Source organism: Eptesicus fuscus, chromosome 5 (genome assembly GCF_027574615.1).
Source record: "Eptesicus fuscus isolate TK198812 chromosome 5, DD_ASM_mEF_20220401, whole genome shotgun sequence".
Lineage (NCBI taxonomy): Eukaryota > Metazoa > Chordata > Mammalia > Chiroptera > Vespertilionidae > Eptesicus > Eptesicus fuscus.
Window position 1 is genome coordinate 73,931,998 of NC_072477.1, and position 16,062 is coordinate 73,948,059.

The 16,062-nt window shown below is 41.7% G+C and overlaps 1 pseudogene; it reads right to left on the bottom strand.

The window, feature by feature from the left end:
* Window positions 1-857: 857 nt before the first annotated feature.
* On the bottom strand, window positions 858-14,813 carry LOC114231985 (olfactory receptor 4F6-like; annotated as a pseudogene).
* Window positions 14,814-16,062: the final 1,249 nt, after the last annotated feature.

The window sequence follows — 16,062 nt, forward strand, 5'->3', positions numbered from 1 at the left end:
GGGGAAAATCTTTTGATTGACCAGGAAACCATATTCAAGGAAAACAGACCTTTAAACACACCTCCTGGGTGATTATTCTCCTGTGACACACTTGTCATTTCTATGCCCCCCCCCCCTTTTTGATAATATACTAAATAACTGAATATTGAAAGTTCTTCCTTTTTAGAATAACAGAAAGGCAGAGAAAAGTGTACAAATCTCTGGTCTGTATTTACCCAAAGTATTGATGGTACTAAAGAAATTCCTTTTCTACCTGCAATCACTCAGACCTAAACACAAAACTAAAACAGCATCCTAGAATGATAAAGCTCAAAATAAAGTCAAGTCTAAGTTAAGGGATTAACATAGGTAATTCATGGTTGATTTTCTTCTTATTCTAAGTTAAATTAAATTAAAATAGAAATTTAAAAAATATACTTTAATGATTAATGATTTACCCAAACTCACATTTTATCTATTAAATTCATAAGCTTACTATGAGATATATGTATCAACTTTTTGAGGTATTTATTAATAATTAAGAGCAATTAAAATTAGCAAGTACCAGAAAATGTCATCCAGAAAGTGGCATTTAAATGTTAAGCTTATGCCTAAAAATCAGCTTAGCTTTCTATTATCATATCTTTTTTTTAAATGGAAATAAATGAAGTGAACTTATTCTCTGAGGTTGGCAAAATAAAGTTATCTTTAATTTGACAATTTCTACCTTTGTCGGACTATCTTCTCAAATAGTATTTCTTACCATAGGAATAATGACAGTCACGTGACTCAGTGTTCTTGGTGAACCTGAAGCATCCTGTAATCTAGATCTGCTCCATTCATTATGAGATCCTACTAGAACCCACAATCCAATTTCCTCATCTTCTCACAGCCACACTCATGTCTTTGTTTCTTAATGTACTGGTGTAGATAGCAGTATTCAAGACAGGGATGATAGCAAAGTCAATAATAAACACTTATCCAGTGATGCTGTAAGGAAAGGCTACACATAGAAAAACATGCATTGCATAAAAATAAAATTATTACAGTGATGTGAGCTGACAATGTGAGAAATGCTTTGGATAAGTCCCCGGAATGCTTTGGACAAATGTTTTTGATAACATTTCCAGACAGTGAACAAAATAAAGATGAAGGATATAGTTAAGGAGAAGAGGTAGCCATGGATATAAACCCACTGTTAGCAAGGATTACAAAAATCTATCTTCTAAGTGTCTACACAGCAAGTTTTATGACTTGAGGAAAATCACAGTAAAGTTATCTACTTTATTATGGCAACAAAAAGGCAAAAAGAAACATGAGATGCAGAACAAATTATCCCCACTGTCCAGGAAGCCACTAGAAAGAAAACACACATATTGAGGCTCATTAGGGTCATCATATGCCATTGCTAAGAGCAGCACCATTTCAACTCTACCCATGACATGAATAAAAAAATATTCATATGATGTATTTTAAAAATTTTATTTATTTTATTTTATTGAATTTATTTGGATGACATTGGTTAATAAAAATATATAGGTTTCAGGTATATAATTCTATAATACATCATCTTTATATTGTATTGTGTGTTTTCCAGGCCATGTCAAATCTCCTTCCATCACACTTTATCCTCTTTAGCTCTCCTTACCCTCTTTCCCTAATTACCAAATTAGCATACTGCTGTCTATGTCTATGAATTTATTTATTTTTGTTTAATTCCTTCACCTTTTCCACCAAGCATCCAGCTCATATTCTCCTCTGACAGCTCTCAATCTGTTCTCTGTATCCATGAGTCTGTTTCTATTTTGTTTTTAGCTTATTTCATTCACTAAATTTCACATACAAGTAAAATCATATAATACTTGTCTTTCTCCAACTGGCTTATTTCACTAAGAACAATACTCTTTAGGTCCATCATGCTGTTGCAAAAGGTAAGATTTTCATGCTTTTTATGGCCGAATAGTATTCTATTGTGTAAATTTACCACAGCTTCTTTATCCGCTCATCTACTGCTTCCAAATCTTGCCAATTGTAAATAACACTGCAATGAACGTTGGTGTGCACATGTTCTTTCTGATTAGTGTTTCAGGGTTCTTTGGATAAATACCCAGAAGTGTAATTGCTGGGTCATAAAACAGTTCCATATTTAATTTTTTGAGGTAATTCTATACTTCTTTCCACAGTGGCTGCACCAGTCTGCATTCCCACCAACAGTGCACGAGGGTCCCCTTTTCTCTAGATCCTTGCCAACACTTGGTGTTTGTTTATTTATTGATGCTAGCCATTCTGAAAGGTGTGAGGTGGTATCTCATTGTGGTTATAATTTGCATTTCTCTGATGAATAGTGACATTGAGCATTATTTCATATGTCTATAGGCCATCTGTGCTCTTTGGAGAAGTGTCTATTCAGGTCCTTTGGCCATTTCCTAACCAGATTATTTGTGTGTTTTTGTTATTGAGTTGTATATCTTCCTTATAAATTTTGGATATTAAGCCCTTATCAAATGTATTGGCAAATATATTATCCTATTCAGTGGGATGTATTTTTTCATGGTTTCTTTTGCTGTACAAAAACTTTTTAGTTTGAATTAGTTTTATTTGTTTATTTTTTTCTTTTGTTTCACTTGCCTGAGGAGGCATAACAGAAGAAATATTGCTATGAGAAATGCCCAAGATTTTATTGCCTATGTTTTCTTCTAGAACTTTGATGATTTGGAGTCTAACATTTAACTCTTTAATACATTTTGAATTATTCTTGTGTATGGTGTAAGAATGTGGTCTAGTTTCATTTTTTTGGCATGTATCTGTCTAATTTTTCCAACACTATTTATTGAATAGGCTATCTTTAGCCCATTGTATGTTTTTGCTTCCTTTGTCAAATATTAATTGACTATAAAGGCATGGGTTTATTTCTGGGCTCTCTATTGTGTTCCATTTATATGTCTGTTTTTTTTATTGCCAGTACCATGCTGTGTTGACTTTTATAACCTTGTGATATAGTTTGATATTAGATATTGTGATTCCTCCTCGTTTGTTCTTCTTTCTCAAGATTGCTATGGCTATTCAGAGTCTTTCTGCTTCTGTATACATTTTTGGAATATTTGTTCTAGTTCTGAGAAATATGCCATTGGTATCTTGATAGGAATTGTGTTGAATCTATAAGTTACTTTGGGTAGTATGGACATTTTAATGATGTTAATTCTACCTGTCAACATGGTATATGCTTCTACTTATTTGTATCTTCTTCAATTTCTTCTGTGTTTTATACTTTTCTGAGGACAGATCTTTTACATCCTTGGTTAAATTTATTCCTCAGTATTTTATTTTATTATTATTTTTTTTGGATAGAAAAAGAGAAAAAGATCCATCACCCATGAATTTGAAAATACAATCAATGCAAATTGTGATACCACAGTCATTTGCTCCATTCATTGACTCAATCAGTAGAGAGGAATCTGAAATATTCTGACAATAGAAAATAAGGAAGAATTAAGAGATATAGGTACTAAACATTGATACATTGTTTGCCCATCAGTGATTTTGTAGGAACTATGTTGCAAGTGCCAAAATATGAAGTTAGAAAACATACAGAGAGGACAGGTGAAAGGGACGTAAATAAATAGGGAAATGAGATAATCAGAAATTAGGCTATAATTTACCAATAGATATATGAAAAGATGCTAAAATCACTATTAGGGAAATGCAAATCAAAACTACAATCAGATATCACTTCACACATGTTAGAATGGCTATTATAACAAGTAGTAACAAGTGTAGGCAAGGTTGTGGAGAAAAAGGAACTCTCATTCAGTGTTGATGGAAATATAAACTACTACAGCCACTATAGAAAACATTATGGAGATTCCTCAAAAAATTAAGAATAGCTTGGCTTGCATGGCTCAGTGGTTGAGCATCACCGTTTGATTCCTGGTCAGGAAAAAATGCACAGGTTGCGGGCTCGATCCCTGGTATGGGACATGAAGGAAGCAGCTGATCAATGATTCTGGGTTATAGAGTTACCATATAACCCAGCAACTCCTCTTCTTGGTATCCTCCTGAAAATTTTGAACACATTTATTCAAAAGGATATATGCACCCTTATTTACAAGAATGTTCACTGCAGCATTATTTATGATGACCAAGATATAGATACAACTGGTGTCCCTCAATAGATGATTGGATAAAGAAGATGTGGTATATATTTACCGAATACTACTCAGCCATAAGAAAAGATTAAATATTACCATTTGTGACAACATGGATGGATCTTGATAACATCATGCTAAGCAAAATAAATCAGACAGAAAAAGTCAAGAACCATATCATCTCATTCATATGTGAGATATAAAACTGAAAGCAAAAAAAGAACAAAGAAAAACTCATAGATGCAGAAAACAGTATGTGGCTACCAAAGGGAAAGATGGGTTGGAGGGTAGTAAAGAGTAAAGAGGGGTCAAATATATGGTGACAGAAGGAGATTTGACATTGGAAATTAAACACAATACAATATACAGAGGATGTATCATAGAATTGTATACTTGAAACCTATATAATTTTATTAACCAACTAGAGGCCCAGTGCACAAAATTCGTGCACAGAAGGGGGTTTCCTCAGCCTGGCCTGCACCCTCTCCAATCTGGGACCCCTTGGGGATGTCCGACTGCCAGTTTAAACCAGCAGTCGGACATCCCTCTCACAATCCAGGACCACTGGCTCCTAACCGCTCACCTGCCTGCCTGCCTGATTGCCCCTAATCCTTCTGCCTGCCAGCCTGATAGCCCCTACCTTGCCCCCCTAAAGGCCTGATGTCCCCTACCTTGCTCCCCTGCTGGCCTGGTCGCCCTCACCTTGCTCCCCTGCCAGCCTGATTGCCTCTAGCTTGCCTCCCTAAAGGCCTGATCTCCCCTACCTTGCTCCCCTGCCAGCCTGATTGACCCTACCTTGCCCCCCTAAAGGCCTGATCTCCCCTACCTTGCTCCTCTGCCAGCCTGGTCACCCCTACCTTGCTCCCCTACCAGCCTGATTGCCCCTACCTTGTCCCTCTGCCAGTCTGATCAACCCTAACTTGCCCCCCTGCCAGCCTGATTGCCCCTAACTGCCTCTGTCTCAGCCCCCAGTCTAGCCTCCCTCTGCGGGAGGCGACCTGGCAGATCAGGGGAAGGCATCGCCCCCAATATCCGCTGTTGCTGCTGTCACTGCCGGTCTGAGCCTCAGCCCTTTGCAGCCACCCACAGCTGCCTGAGCCTCAGCCCTGCAGCTGCTGCGGCTTTGTCTGGAAGGACGTCTGGAAGACGTCCACTCTAATTAGCATATTACCCTTTTATTAGTATAGATTTGGGGACCATTACAACCACGCAGAACTTAAAGAAAACACAGGGCCTTGGCCAGTTTGGCTTAATGGAGAGAGCATCGGACTGTGGACTGACGGGTCCCAGGTTTGATTCTGGTCAGGGGCACATGCCTGGGTTGTGGGCTCGATCCCCAGTATGGGGCCTGTGGGAGGCAGCTGATCAGTGATTCTTAGCATTGATGTTTCTATCTCCCTCTCCCTCTCCCTTTCTCTCTGAAATCAATAAAAAATATTTTTTTAAAAAGAAAACACATGATTTTCATTTTGGGCTTTGTCATTTTACAATATCCTTTGTGCATTATTTTAACTTCCCTCAACTTTCCTTTACCCACCCTTAAAATGTATTCTATTTTGGGGAAGATGATCAGGAAAGTGATTCTAGTGGGTAGAAGTTTTCTTTGGAGGCGATGGGGTCGTGAAAATATTTAAAAGTTGAGCATGGTGATGGTTATACCACTTTGAATTTACTTTAAAAAACCAGTTCATTGTACACTTTAGGTGACATGTATAGTATATGAACTATATCTCAACGAAGCTGTTCTTTTATTTCTTTTAAAATAAAGACCAGTCTTATAATCAATTACAGATGTTTTCAGAGGCCATTAGGATTTGCTTACCATGTCCCAAACCACGGCTGTGACTCCTAGTTGCCTCCAGTTCTGGCGGATCTGGATGGTGTGGTTTGCAAAGAAGAAGGTGGCAAGAGGCTTGTGGAATTTCTGCAACCCCATTCCCGCGGTCTCCTCATAGGGCATCAGGGCCATTTCCACTGTGCCAGCTCCCTGCTTCATTTAACCTGTTGTGCAAAAGAATCCTGCGTGCTCTGGCCAGAAAGTGCATTCTCTCTTAGGTGGCCCGAATGCTTTTTTAAAGGTCGTTTTATGGATTCAAAAGAATAGAGATGTGGAAAGTTTTTGTCGAATTCCTTTTACATGGTTCTTCTAGTCTCATGGGAAGTGAGATGTGGCTCTGAATTCATCCCAAATGGTGTCTTTGGGCAAAAGCACCCAGAAAGGCACAACTCCTGCAGGATGCCCTACACACTTCGCTGTGAGGACTCATGGGGACTTGAGGGTGAGCAAGGCAGTGGTGCCAGGACAGGACCCCGGAGAAGGTAGCGCTTTCTACACTGCTCAGGCCTGCGTGGACTGCAGCTGCACCTGCTGAGGTGAGCAGGGTGTTTCTGCTGTTTTGTTTTGTTCTGGCCTCTACCCTGTCAGCCATGAACCCGTGCTTGCACTTAGACTGTGAATAGTTGGATGGTCCTACTTTTTGGTGGATGGTGGACTCATTCCCACCTCCTGGAGACTGGCAGTTAGACACTGGTGGCTTCTGAGTCGCTCGCGGGGAGAGCATGGCCCTAGGTCCAGAACAGACTTGGACATCCTCGGCTAGGAGGCTGCCTCGGGCTAGGGGCTGTCAGTGGTTTGAAGGCTGGCCACGGCCCCGATTGTGGTGGGGGTCCCCTCTGGGGCACAGGCCAGCCTTGACTAGGGCTGCCAGTGGTTTGAAGGCCGGCCACACACCCCCGATCCTGGCGGGGGTCCCCTCTGGGGTGCTGGCCGGCCTGGACTAGGGCTGCCTGTGATTTGAAGGCTGGCCATGCCCCCGATCCAGGTGGGGGTCCCCTCATGGTGACTGTTTGTCCCACTCCCTCAGCTCCCTAGCCTGCTGTTTGGTCATCCATCTGGTTGTTTTTGTTGTTACGGACCCTGGCTCTTTATATTTTAGGATATCACCCCAATAAATGTAATTAAGATAGATAAGAGAGAAAGAAAAATTATGGGAATATGGCAGGTAAGGTGGAGGAATCAGGAGCAAAGAGTAACATTCTCTTAGGAGAGTGCTTCCTTATGAGGTTTATTGTACAATAATTCTGATGTCTTCAGTCTTGTCCATATATATTTAACAAAGAATCTTCCATGTCATGAATAGTCAGCCATCTTTTAAATGTTCAAACTCTTAGTCACATTTGTCTACACATACTCTAGGTGAACATATTCTCTGATTATTCTTTTATTTCAGACCTGAGAAGTAACAGGCATTAATCACACATAGCATAATAATCAGCCAATGTGGAAAGAATATTAAATTTAAGAGGGAAGGTAGCATTAACATGAAAAGGCTTACTCTTCTGAAAGTTTCCAATACTTGTGATTGCAACCAGTCCCCTGGAGAATTAAGATCATTTTAAATCAAGTGAAATTCCAAAGAAACAGTATCAGAAGAATCAGAAAAAAAAAGACTTTTTAGTACCTTCCTAGGACTGAGAGCAATTTGATGCTTTTGAGCCCTGTTCGAGGATTAAGAATTGGCAATTCAAAGGTGAAATTAAGAAATAATGATATCTTCACTGAAATAAAATATTTAATCAGGATATATTAAGAGCATGTAAAAACTACAGGGCTTCTGAGAGTAAAAGATAAAGGTCATTAGAGCTCGTCTTCAAATATTTGAAGCTTAGTTCTGCTAAATTGCTATTTAAAAAGGAGTAAAATTGCTACCAACAACTTTTAAATAGAGAATATCTGTGATTATTACTACAAATAAGTAGAAAGGTTGAAGATGTCTATCTATAAAATATATTCAAGTCCATTTATTATCTAATCTAAAGTGAAAAATTTAAAGTACATTTACAAAAGGTAATAAAATATGAGAAGATATGCAGAAAGGGGAAATTGATAAAGTTCATCCCAAAATGAATGTGGCAGTTAGAAATGATGCAAATTTAGATTTGTTGACATATCCACTAAATTATTAAGTTACAATAGTTGGTTACAAAAGAATATGTCTTGCCAAGACCGGTTTGGCTCAGTGGATAGAGTGTCGGCCTGTGGACTGAAAGGTCCCAGGTTCGATTCCGGTCAAGGGCATGTACCTTGGTTGCGGGCACATCCCCAGTAGGGGGTGTGCAGGAGGCAGCTGGTCGATGTTTCTCTCTCATTGATGTTTCTAGCTTTCTATCCCTCTCCCTTCCTCTCTGTAAAAAATCAATAAAAAAAAAAGAATATGTCTTATGTGATGTGTTTTTATATGAATACTAGAGGCCAATGCACGAAATTTGTGCAAGACTAGGCCTTCCTTCCCCTGGCTGCCGGCACCAGCTTCCCTCTGGCACCTGGGACCTGAGCTTCCCTCGCAGCCCCAGCCTCATCCAGAAGGACATCCAGTCTAATTAGCATATTATGCTTTTATTATTATAGATGCTACAAAGATATGTAAGTATATACATCAACACATCATTATAAACAATTTGAGTAATGACATATTAGTTAATTATAATATTAGAAAGCTTGACTGTTTATATTTTGTATATTTCTATGTTGGCCATACATCTATATAAATAAAAATGTAAATGTTTGTTTGTTCAAAATCTTAAATCTCCGAAAGTTCTTCACTGATTGCTTTGAAAATTTGACACAACTTTGCATTCGAATACGTGCGTTTTTATATACCTTATACCTACTATTATATAGATGTCATACCTGTGACAGGTAAAAATATGCCTTTTTTGAAAAACAGCGCCATCTGTTGGATGTGAAAGCAACACATGCTATACTAAATATTTTAGGATTCCATTTCAATGTTTCCAATTTACGATCCATTTACGATTTCCAAATTTCCAATTTTACGATTCCATTTCAATGTTGATAATGATTGAAGATTTGTGCTTAGAAATAGTGAACAAAGTTCTCAATCAATTGGGAATGCCATCACTGAATCGATCTGCTGCTGCTTTGTTCGATGTAGAATTGCGTTGTGAACAAAATTACAACACGGGTGATTTTTTTGTTGTATGTGCAATCAAATATTCCTAAACTAACACTTGAGCAAAAAGGCATTTATGATCAAAGAATGCACACTGTCAATAACGGGGTTGGAGAAATCTTCTTCTTAGATGCGCCAGGAGGAACTGGTAAAACATTCCTAATTAGATTGATTCTGGCAGTAATTCGATCCCAAAATGACATAGCCTTAGCTCTTGCGTCATCCGGAATAGCTGTGACATTGCTACCAGGTGGAAGAACTACTCATTCTGCTTTGAAATTGCCATTGAACATGCAATTCATTGAAACTCCCACATGCAACATTTCCAAAGCATCGGGCATGGCAAAAGTATTGCAGAAATGCAAACATTGTTTGGGATGAATGCACAATGGCACACAAAAAATAGCTCGAGGCTCTTGATCGATCATTGCAAGATTTGTGTGGAAACATCAGACCATTTGGGAACGCATTAATATTGCTTGCAGGAGATTTCAGGCAAACATTACCTGTAATTCCTCGATCGACATCAGCAGACAAAATAAATGCTTGCCTGAAATACTCTACTTTGTGGCAACACGTAAAGACGTTAAAATTAACTACAAATATGCATGTCCAGCTGCAAAACGATCGATCAGATGAGATATTCTCACATTAATTGCTGGAAACTGGGAACGGAAAGGTGCCAGTTGATCTGACCTCAGGACGAATTTCATTGCCTCATAACTTCTGCAATTTAGTGACGTCAAAAGAAGAATTGGTTGAAAAAGTATTTCCCAATATTCAAACCAATTATAAGAATCACGATTGGCTGAGTGAGCAAGCTATTGTTGCGGCCAAGAACAAAGACGTCTATGAACTTAACAATATTATTCAGTCTAACATTCAAAGCGAGGCAGTCACATACAAATCTGTCGACACTGTTGTGGAAGCAGATGAAGCGGTTAATTATCCAACAGAATTTTTTAATACACTGGATCTTACAGGGATGCCACCGTACGTACTGCAATTGAAAATTGGCGTCCCAATTATCATGTTGCGAAATATCAACCAGCCAAAGCATTGCAACGACACTCAGCTTGCAGTAAATAATTAATGAGCAACGTCGTAGAAGCAACAATCTTGACAGGACCTTTCAAAGGTGAAGATGTCCTCATTCCTTGCATTCCTATGATTCCAACGGATATGCCATTTCAATTTAAGAGATTGCAATTCCCAATTCGGTTGGCATTTCCAATCACCATCAACAAAGCTCAGGGCCAATCTTTAGAATTGTGCGGTTTAGATCTAGACACGGATTGCTTCTCACATGGACAATTATATGTTGCTTGTTCTAGAGTCAGCAAACCAGACAATCTCTATATCTGCACAGACAATGGAACAACAAAAAATATTGTATACCCACAAGCATTGTGAAATTAAACATATTAGAAATGTGCTCTTTCTCTTTTCTTTCTTTTCCATTTAACCAGACTGAGCCACAGCAACGAGTGGCCAGGAAAAGCTAGTTAGTAATAAATATTATTAAAAAAAAAGAAATGCAACATGAGAAAAAGAAGCAAGAAAAGGAAGAAGAATAATACTGTGAGATTCATGGAAGAAGTGAAGCATGCATAGATGTGATAGAGGTAAGTTATTAATTTTTGCACTAGTTTTATACTTTCTTTTTAAAAATTTTATTGTTTAAGGTATTACAAATAGTAGTACATATCTCTTTTTCTTTTCCCCAACTGAGCTCTCCCCGGGCCTCCCCTACTCCCCAGCACTTGCCCTTATCCCCCTGACCCCAGTGTCTTACGTCTGTTGGTTGTGCTTATCTGCATACATACAAGTCCTTTGGTTGTTCTCTTCCCCCCTAACTCTCCCCTACCTTCCTGCTGTAGTTTGACAGTCTGTTCGATGCTTCTCTGCTTCTGTCTATTTTTGTTCAACAGTTTGTAATATTCTTTAGTATCCATAAATGAGTGAGATAATGTGGTATTTTTCTTTCACTGCTAGCTTATTTCACTTAGCACAATGCTCTCCAGGTCCATCCATGCTGTTGTAAATGGTAAGAATTCCTTCTTTTTTACAGCAGTGTAGTATTCCATTGTGTAGATGTACCATAGTTTTCTAATCCACTCATCTGCTGATGGGCATTTAGGCTGTTTCCAAATCTTAGTTATTGTAAATTGTGCTGCTATGAACATAGGGGTGCATATATCCTTTCTGATTGGTATTTCTGTTTCCTTGGGATATATTCCTAGAAGTGGTATTACTGGGTCAAATGGAAGTACCATTTTTAATTTTTTGAGGAAATGCCATACTGTTTTCCACAGTGGCTGCACCAGTCTGCATTCCCACCAGAAGTGCACAAGGGTTCCTTTTTCTCCACATCCTCCCCAACACTTGTCATTTGTTGATTTGTTGATGATAGCCATTCTGACAGGTGTGAGATGACACCTCATTGTTTTTTTGATTTGCATCTCTTGGATGATTAGTGACTTTGAGCATGTTTTCATATGTCTCTTGGCTTTCTGAATGTCCTCTTTCGAAAAGTGTCTATTTAGGTCCTTTGCCCAATTTTTGATTGGATTGTTTATCTTCCTTTTGTATGAGTTCCCTATAAATATTGGAGATTAAACCTTTATCGGAAATAACATTGGCAAATATGTTCTCCTATGCAGCGGGCTTTCTTTTTTTGTTAATTTAATATGTCTTTATTGTTCAGATTACTACAATTCTTTCTCCTTTCACCTCCCTCCCCCATAGCTCCCCTCCACCCGGTTCCCACCCCACCCTCTACTGTTACCTGCCCCCCACTGTCCTCATCCATAGGTGTACGATTTTTGTCCAGTCTCTTCCTGCACCCCCCATACCCTTTTCCCCTTGAGAATTATCAGCCCACTCCTTTTCTATGCCACTGATTCTATTATATTCACCAGTTTATTCTGTTCCTCAGATTTTTAATTCACTTGATTTTTCGGTTCACTTGTTGATAGATATGTATTTGTTGTTAGTAATTTTTATCTTTACTTTCTTCTTCTTCTTCTTCTTCTTAAAGAATACCTTTCAGCATTTCATATAATACTTGTTTGGTGGTGATGAACTCCTTTAGATTTTTCTTATCTGTGAAGCTCTTTATATGACCTTCAATTCTGAATGATAACTTTGCTGGGTAGAGTAATCTTGGTTGTAGGTTCTTGCTATTCATCACTTTGAATATTTCTTGCCACTCCCATCTGGCTTGTGTAGTTTCTGTTGAGAAATCAGCTGACAATCATATGGATGTTCCCTTGTAGGTAACTAACTGCTTTTCTCTTGCTGCTTTGAGATTCTCTCTTTGTCTTTTGCTCTTGGCATTTTAATTATGATGTGTCTTGGTGTGGTCCTCTTTGTATTCCTTTCTTTTGGGGTTCTGTGCACTTCCTGGACTTGTAAGTTTATTTCTTTCATCAGGTGGGGGAAGTTTTCAATAATTATTTCTTCAAATAGGTTTTCAATATCTTGCTCTCTCTCTTCTTCTGGCACCCCCATAATTCTGATGTTCGTACGCTTGAGGTTGTCCCAGAGGCTTCTTACACTATCTTCAACTTTTTGGATTCTTTTTTCTTTTTGCTTTTCTGGTAGAGTGTTTTTGCTTCTTTGTATTTCAAATCTTTGACTTGATTCTTGCATTCCTCTAGTCTGCTGTTGGGTCTCTGTATAATATTTTTTATTTCAGTCAGTGTATGTTTAATTTCTTTTTTTCTTTTTTATTTATTTATTATTTTTTTAAATTTCTTTATTGATTAAGGTGTCACATATTTGTCCTCATCTCCCCATTCCCATCCCACAGCCCTCCCCACGGATGCCCCCACCCCACTGTTGTCCTTAACCATTGGTTAGGCTCGTATGCATGCACACAAGTCCTTTGGTTGATCTCTCCCCCCTACCCCTACCTTCCCCCACCCACCCTCTGAGGCCCGATAGTTCGATCGATGCCTCCTTGTTTCTGGGTCTGTTCTTGTTCATCAGTCTATGTTGTTCATCATTTCCCCTAGATGAGCGAGAACATGTGTCACTAGAAATATACTTATAAGAACCGAATGTGAGACGAGCAATAATAATTATGCTGACAGGCAAATGAATCAGTCTGTAGTGAGTTTCTTTTTGGACCGAATTTCAATGTCCACCAGTTCCTTATGTGTACATGTCAGCACTGACCCCTCAGCTCTGGATGGTGGACAAATGGTGGTAACGGAGGTCCGACTTCCTCTGGTTTGGTCTTGGCCGGACCCAGGTTACACGGCTTCACCCGGACTCAGGGGCGCGTGGCCTCACCCGGACCCAGGGGCGCGTGGCCTCTCCCAGACTCAGGGGCGCGCGGCCTCACCAGGCCCAGGACCCAGCCTCATCCGGACCCAGGGGCGCGTGGCCTCTCCTGGACCCAAGGGCGTGGTCTCACCCGGACCCGTTGTAGTTTCCCGTTGTAGTTTCAAAATTGTTGTGGTAGGCAACAATCAGGCGTCTGCCCTATGCCTCCATCTTGGTCCTCCTTTGTGTAGTTAAGTCTTGATTGTTGTTGGTGTCACTGGGAGGAATTTTCCTTCAGGCCAATTGGCTGTGAGGACCCACTGTCTCTATAAAGGAAGAGTTACTGTGCAGGAGACATGTTTATGGGCTGGGACTTGTTGAAGCAAGGCTTTGGCGTTCACTGAGTCTGCCTCTTGAATGTATCCCTTATGCGAGTGGTTGAAATCTGGTATCGTCTCACACCGACGACTAGATGCCCTCGTTTCTGGGTCTCCAATGGGTTGCAGGTCAGCTACTGACTGAGGCCACTCAGCAGGAGTTACAGCAAAAACTGCAGATTCCTCCTCCTGCCTGAGGGGCCCTGGAGCAGTCCGACTGGAACCCCAGTCCACCTGGTCAAGCTGCCACAGGGCAGGCCACCCACATGCAAAAGCCACTGCTTGGAGCCCGGGCGGGCCTGCAGAACGTGCGGGATGGGCCCCAGGGCGGGGCGGGTCTCAGGGTGCCACCAGGCCAGGGCGTGGCAAACCGCAATGGCTACAAGTCTGCTTTTTCTGCCTTTTCTGCCTTTCCGCGTTTCCAAGTCCCCTCGTCCCGCGTTCCAGCGCAGCAAACACTGATTGCTGGGTGCACCTCTGCAAGGAAGTCACTCCCACTCTCCGACACGATGGCCGAGAGTCCAGCCTCTCCCCGCAGGCATCTGGGTCCCCCGTGCATCACCAGAAACTGGACCTCAGAGTGATGGGGAGCTTATCTCCCGTAGGGTTGGAAAAAAAGCCGCGTGTCCCTTCCCCCACCACCAGCCCGACCCACGCGCCTCCGCACCTCAGCCCCTCCGAGTTTGCTCTTTCCTCTTCCCTCTTAGTTGTAAATCCACCACTCAGCCAGCTCTCCTGTGGTTCTGGGTGGCAGACGCTCTGTCCTCCAGTTGTATTTTTGAAATTGCTGTGCACGGCGCAGTTCATTTGTTTAACTTTGCTGCCTTCTTGGTTCTCCTCTCTCAAAATGGCTAACGGACTTGAATGTAAGACGGGAAATCATAAAAATCCTCCAAGTCGGTGTCAGCGGCCTCCGGGGCCCCGAGGATCTCACTGGGCAGCTCGGCCAGGTTGGTGACGCGGATGAGCCCGTCCTGCGGAAAGATGGTCTCTTCCTTTACCGAGAGCCACTGCACTGAGTCCGCGGCTGCCGCTGTAGCCGCTGCTGCGGCAGCCGACGAGCCCATGGCCCCGGCTGAGGTCCTGGCTGAGAGGAGCAGCCGCCCGATCCGGGGAGATGCGAGCAGGAGTCGCCGCGCTTACCAGTCCATCTTTTAGTTGTATTTCCGAAACTGCCGTGCGAGGCAGCAGATCAGCCGTTCAACTCCGCCGCCATCTTGGCTCCTCTGTTTAATTTCTAGTTGGTCCTTTTTCATATCCTCGAGGGTCTCACTAAATTTATCTGCCTTTTCTAGGAAATTCTTGAAAAACCTTATAACTGAGGTTTTGAATTCTATATCCAGTCATTTGTTTTCCTCCTTTTCTTTTGTTTGTGATCTGTTTCTTTGTCTCTGCATTTTCACTGCTTCCCTGAGTTGGTAGGGTAGCTTTGTGTGCTAGGTGTCCTATAGGGCCCAGTTGGTCAGCCTCCCCAGTTATCTGAGGTAGACACTCTTGGTGCACCCCTTTGTGGACTGTGTGTACAGCCTTGTTGTAGTTAAGTCTTGATTGTTGTTGGTATCACTGGGAGGAATTGACCTCCAGGCCAATTGGCTGTGAGTATCAGCTGTGTCTACACCAGGAGAACTTCTGTTCTGGAGACAGCCTTATGGGACCAGACTTGCAAAATTGCAAAAGCCTCTGTGCTCATCTTGGATGGGGCGGAGTCCCAGGGTTGAGCAGACAGTCTTGGCTTCCCATCAGCCCTGCCCTTGTGTGCGCCTCCAGACCTCTGTCTTTCGTGGCTCCCCTGAGTTTCTGCCTAACAGTCCAGATTCCCCCATAAAATCGTGGATCCCCAGGGGTTTTCCGGGAACTGAGGTTCAGTGCAGTCAGAACTGGGGTTCTTTGCAGTCGGGAGCTTCCGGCTCCCTCCTACTAGGGAAAGCCAGCGGCAACCTCAGCAGTTCGTCTTCTCTGTGCACACTCGCACGTGTGTGTGCGCCTCCAGACCCCTGCCCGCTGCAGGTCCCTTGAGTCTCTGAGTCTCCATGTGCCTTTCTCTCTACCTGACAGTCCAGAATCCCCCGTATGAGCCTGGGTCCACAGGATTTCGCCTGGAACTGAGGTTCAGTGCAGTCGGGAGTTTCCTTCTCCCTCCTGCCAGAGAAAGCCAGCCAGGCCCTCAGCCATCCTTCCTCTCTGCGTGTGTGTCTCCGTACCTCAGCCCTTTGCAGCTCCTCTGATTCTCCATGAGCTTTTCTCTTTCCTTCTACTTGTAGAATTTCCACTCAGCCAGCTTTCCTGTGGTTCTGGATGATGTCCCTTCTGTATTTT